General features: G+C 48.7%; 1 protein-coding gene across 6 annotated transcripts in view; it reads left to right on the top strand.

Annotated features, from left to right (window-relative positions):
• The first annotated feature begins 680 nt into the window (after positions 1-680).
• CNOT1 (CCR4-NOT transcription complex subunit 1) overlaps positions 681-5,835 on the top strand; it is a 112,323-nt gene continuing 107,168 nt past the window's right edge. For all 6 annotated transcript variants that reach the window (XM_023210079.1, XM_023210084.1, XM_023210082.2 and 3 more), the window contains exon 1: positions 681-839. The gene's annotated coding sequence lies outside the window, so the exon portion shown is untranslated. The remainder of the gene's footprint in view (positions 840-5,835) is intronic.

The raw sequence follows: 5,835 nt of genomic DNA, 5'->3' as shown, positions 1-5,835 counted from the left end.
ACTGCTCCTTCTAGGTCGCAGCCAGCGACGGACGCTGTCGCATTACTTCTGAGATGGGAACGGGGTAGGGGAGCGCGACTACACATCCCAGGATGCAAAGCGCCCCAACTCTAGTCACAACCTGGCTTGCTTTCTGGCTGGCGTTCCCCGCCAAAGGGACACTAGGGGAGCGAATGTTTCGGTTGGGAATCCCCGAAGTCTGCTGGATCGTGACATTTAGAAAGAGGAAGGAAAGTGGAGGAAGGCTGTTTCACTGTAACTCAAAGTAGTTCCCGCGCAGGGTGGCGAGGAGTTATGGACCCCTTCCATAATTTATTGTTCCTCAAAGGCAATGCCTAGCCCTACTGGTCGCAGCCCTCGAGGGCAGGTGGAAAGTACGTGAAGCCCCAAATCGAAGTTATCACCGTCTCCTTATTGGCCCTCGCCTCGAGCGCAGGCGCGGGGGCTCTGACTCTGGTCCCCTGGGCCTGGTGAGCGGCAATTGGCCAAAGTCCGCGAAGTAACAGTCCGGATTGGTAGTTGCTAGCAGGAGCCTGGTTTCTTCCTCGACTTCTGCAAGTGATAGAGTGTGATTGGTTTAAATCCGCGGGCACCTGTCGGTGATTGGCTAGGAACCACAGGCGGGGCGCGGCCATTGGCTGGCACTGGGGCCATCCCTCCTCGGGCGGGCAGCGAATGATGAAATGGGAACGGGGAGGGGAAAGGCCGCGACGTGAGCGCGCGACCTCCGGCGCCATTTTGTAGAGAAACAAGCGGAGTTAACCGAAGAGGGGGTCGAGGAGAGCCGGAGTCGGGGACCCAGGAGTTTCCTGTGTCCAGCGCTGCCGGAGCCGCCTGAGGTGAGGCGGGCTGGCGTCAGGGGCTACGGTAGGGTGGCGGTGACAGCTTGGGAACGCGAGTGCCGGTGAGAAGAGGAACGGGTGGACCTGGGGCCACTGGAAGCGTTTCCCGGAGCTCCAGGGAGTGAGAGGCAGCCGGGACAGGGAATTGGGACGAGGCGGGAGAGGGCGGACTCTTCTCCGCACGGCTCTCGGAGGCTTCGCGCTCTGAAGATTAGAGGCCAGCCAGAAGGCTCCAGGGGGCGGAGGGCAGAGCTCAGGGCGAGACCCGGGGTGGTCTCTGTCCCGGGCCTGGAGGCTCAGGGGGCGGCAGTGGCGGCAATTCGTGTCGCTGGGCCTGGCTTCGCGCGGGTTGCACCCTCCTGAGACCTCCACGAGCTCCTCAACTACTCTTTCTGTCTCTGCTCCCGGATGGTTGCAGTGGGCATCGGCTCCCGAGGCCTAGCGCTTCGGGCGAGGGGAACCGTGTTTGGAGTTTTTGCACGTTTCCAGTTCTTCTCCGTGTACTCGGAGCTGCCACTCTCCCTCTCTGACGCCCCCAGCACGTTGTCAAAGCCCCCAGGTTTCGGGTGTCCCCGGATGGGAAGGGCGGGCGGGAGCGAGCACTTCCTTATTACTTGCTACAGGTTTTGTTCCACTCGCGCGCCTGGGCGCTCACACTTTCTTTGAAGTCTGCCCCCACCTACTCGGTCCGGTGTCTGCAGTAGTGGTGGCCCTGCTCACCCAGGACAAGTGTCCCGCTAGTGAGCTGAACACTTGTAGGCCTCAAGGCTGATGAGATCCACTGCAGATCTTGTAGAGTTACTTAAGGCCAAACACAAATAATACTTTTTCAGTACCACCTCCTCTGCAGAATTTACCCAAGAGGGCTCACCGATACTAACTCCACGAGGAGTGAGCTTTGTAGATTAAAAAAGAATGCTTGACATCTGTGTGTTTGAAAATGTTGTATTTAAAATAAACTTTATGACAAACTTTCCCATGAAGTTACTTCAATCAAATGTCACGTTTCTTAGGACTCTAATCAATTAAGGTCTGTTTTCTTCCTGAAAACTGAGCAACAATGCTTAACCTACCCTGCCGATTTCTCTACAATTCGATCGCCTGTGACTACTTGGGGTTTTTTTTAAGTCAATACTTGAGTGAATATAATTACATTGTTTGAAAAAATGCTGAACATTTTCCTTATGACAGCCTCCTTGATAGGAATAGGGAATATATGGATTAAAACAAAGAGGGAGGGCAAGTAAGATATTAGGAAGAAGATGAAACAGATTAAGAACAATTTTTTTGTATAGGTACGTGGGTTTAATACTTAAGTGGTCTGCGGTCCAGGTTGGCATTCCTACCCTTTTAGAGATTGGCAGCAGAGTATTTTAGCTATTAAGAAGACATGTGGTAACGGTTTAAATAATTATGTCTTAGGACACTGCAAATTGTTACCTTGTCTAAGGAAAACGTGCATTGATGATACATGGTTTTAGGTGACTAGCTGTGTTTTCACTGAAATGGTAGCATGTTGATAAAACTAGTTTGGGGAGTTGGTCCCTTTTCAACAAGTGTGAGTCCCCAAGTCATAGTGGAAACAAGTCTAGAATCGACTGGTCGCGATGGCTCACGCCTGTAGTGTCAGTACTTAGGGAGGCCGAGGTTGGTGAATCACCAGAGGTCCGGAGTTCGAGACCAGCCTGGCCAACATGGTGAACCCTCGTCTCTACTAGAAATACAAAAATTAGCCAGGCGTGGTGGCAGGTGCCTGTAATCCCAGCTACTTGGGAGGCTGAGGCGGGAGAATCGCTTGAACCCGGGAGGTGCAGGTTGCAGTGAGCTGAGACAGAGCCACTGCACTCCAGCCTGGGGGACAGGGAGACTCTGTCTCAAAAAAAAAAAAAAAAGTCTAGAATCAAGGCGCAAAGACATGTCTATTTGTAACTGAAAATATTTCCTTTTCTTACCTAAAATTTTAATCTTAGAAGTTTTAAGATACAGTTTTGTGACATTATGGTGGAAAAGAATTGAAATACATTCTTTTTGGTTCCCAGCTTTTACCACCCTGGGTTCATTTTCTTTTTTTCCAGTTTCTGAATTTCTCCTGGGGGTTTAGATCCTAGTCTCTTTAACATAAATGTTGTCAAACTAAGTAATAAGACATCCTTCTTATTTGGAGTCAAGTCATTTAAAAAAACTATGAAAACAAATGGAAATGCTTGCCATCTTTTCAAAACATGCTTTAAAGTCTGATTTCAAATTATGTTGCATTTTACTTTTTCTGAGTATGTTTTTGGATAGATTCTGATCTGGTTATGAGAAACTTTTTTTTTTTTGAGATGGCTCTGTCGCCAGGCTGGAGTGCAGTGGCGCGCAATCTCGGTTCACTGCAACCTCTGCCTCCAGGGTTCAAGCAATTCTCCTGCCTTGGCCCCCCGAGTAGCTGGGACTACTGGCGCCCGCACCACCACGCCCAGCTAATTTTTGTATTTTAATAGAGATGGGGTTTCACCATGTTGGCCAGGATGGTCTTGAACTCTTAACCTTGTGAACCGCCCGCCTCACCCTCCCAAAGTGCTGGGATTACAGATAATGAGCCACCGTGCCCAGCCGAGAAGCTTTCTTTTTAACCAGTTTAAATTTATGAACTTAATTATTTCTTTCTGTGAAGTAACAGGTCTTCGGTACCCAATGCCAGAGAGTGGAATTGGTCCACAATAATTCTGATTGAATGCTGTCATATTTTGAGACTAACTTTTTTGGCCCAGGCAAGTGGCTCAAGCCTGTATCCTAGCTTTTTGGGAGGATGAGGGAGGAGGATGCTTGAGACTCGGAGTTAGAGACCAGCCTGGGCAATATAGTGAGCAATATTTGTTATGAATATTTTGTCCCAGATTAATAAAAAGAGAAGTCTGCCATTTCAAAATGCTGTATTTTATGAACTTGATATATCTTTTTTTTTTTTTTTTTGAAACGCAGTCTCGCTCTGTAGTCCAGGCTGGAGTGCAATGTGGGATCTTTGCTCATTGCAACCCTCACCTCCCAGGTTCAAGCGATTCTCCTGTTTTGGCCTCCTGAGTAGCTGGATTACAGGCGCCCATCACCATGGCCAGCTAGTTTTTGTATTTTTAGTAGAGAAGAGGTTTCAACGTGTTGGCCAGACTGATCTCGAACTCCTGACCTCAGGAGATCCACCTGCCTTGGTCCCCCAAAGTGCTGGGATTACAGGCGTGAGCCATAGCGCCCAGCATGAACTTGGTATATACTTTTATTAAAAAAAAGACTTTCAAGCCGTATATATTAACTGAGGCATTTCTTTAATGACCCTCTGACCAAACTAAACTTCCTGCTGTGAAGTTTCAAAATGGCATCCCATTGAGTGACTCTATATATAGAAGAATCTAGCAATTCCTTTTCTGTTTGCTCACAATTTTAAAGATGAATCTTTGAAAGTTAAAAGGGGCTCAAAACCTTCTGCCCCCCCGTGTATACAATAGTTTTTTTTTTTTTTTTCTGAGACAGGGTTTCACTTCAATGCCTAGGCTGGAGTGCAGCGGCACAATCACTGCCCACTGCAGCCTTGATATTCTGGTCTCAGGTGATTCTCCCACCTCAGCCCCTGAGTAGCTGGGACTACAGGTGCATGCTACCACACGTGTCAAAAATTTTTTTCTTTTTTTTTTTTGAGACAGTGTTTAGCTCTTCTCCCCCAGGCTGCAGTGCAGTGGTGCGATCTTGGCTTGCTGCAACTTCTGCCTCCCGGGTTCAAGTGATTCTCCTGCCTCAGCTTCCCAAGTAGCTGGGATTACAGGTGCACGCCATCATGCCTGGCTAATTATATATATATATATATGTGTTTTTTTAAAACGGGGTTTTGCTCTTGTTGTCCAGGCTGGAGTGCAGTGGTGTGATCTCTGCTCACTGCACCCTCTGGCTCCTGGATTCAAGCGATTCTCCTGCCTCAGCCTCCTGAGTAGCTGGGATTACAGGCGCACGCCACTGTGCCAGGCTAATTTTTTGTATTTAGTAGAGACAGGATTTCACCACGTTAGTCAGGGTGGTCTCGAACTCCTTACCTCAGGTGATCCACCTGCTTCAGCCTCCCAAAGTGCTGGGATTATAGGCGTGAGCCACTGCACTGGCTTGTAGTTTTAGTAGAGATGGGGTTTTACCATGTTGGCTGGTCTGGTCTTGAACTCTTGACCTCAAGTGATCTACCTGCCTCAGCTTCCCAAAGTTCTGGGATTACAGGTGTGAGCCACCGCGCCTGGCCTAATTTTTGTATTTTTTTGTTAGAGATGAGGTTTCACCTCATTCCAGGCGGGTCTGGAACTCCTGGCCTCAAGCGATATGTCCACCAAGATCTCCCAGAGTGCTGTGATTACAGATGTGAGCCACCATACTGGCCTATGATACTTTTTTTGTTTTAAGTGTACTTTTCACTCAAATTTGCAAGAATGTAGCAAACCAAATAAAGCATTGTTCACTGGAAAGCATAGTTTGAGAAGGCAGTAATTAGAGGTGTAGACTTAATATGAAGCCCTTTGTTGAGTTTTTTGTTTGTTAATATGGAGTCTCTCTCTGTTGCCCAGGCTGGACTGCAGTGGTGTGATCTTGGCTCACTGCAACCTCTGCCTCCTGGGTTCAAGTGATTCTCCTTCCTCAACCTCCTGAGTAGCTGGGATTATAGGCGTGTGCCATCATGGCCAGGTAATTTTTTTTTTTTTTTTGAGACAGAGTCTTGCTCTGTTGCCCAGGCTGGAGTGCAGTGGCTGGATCTCAGCTCACTGCAAGCTCCGCCTCCCGGGTTTATGCCATTCTCCTGCCTCAGCCTCCCAAGTAGCTGGGACTATAGGCACCCGCCACCTCACCTGGCTAGTTTTTTGTATTTTTTAGTAGAGACGGGGTTTCACCATGTTAGCCGGGATGGTCTCCCTCTCCTGACCTCGTGATCCGCCTGTCTCGGCCTCCCAAAGTGCTGGGATTACAGGCTTGAGCCACTACCGTG

The sequence above is a fragment of the Piliocolobus tephrosceles genome, chromosome 17 (genome assembly GCF_002776525.5).
Source record: "Piliocolobus tephrosceles isolate RC106 chromosome 17, ASM277652v3, whole genome shotgun sequence".
Taxonomy (NCBI): Eukaryota; Metazoa; Chordata; class Mammalia; order Primates; family Cercopithecidae; genus Piliocolobus; species Piliocolobus tephrosceles.
This window is presented reverse-complemented; position numbering and strand designations above follow the sequence as displayed.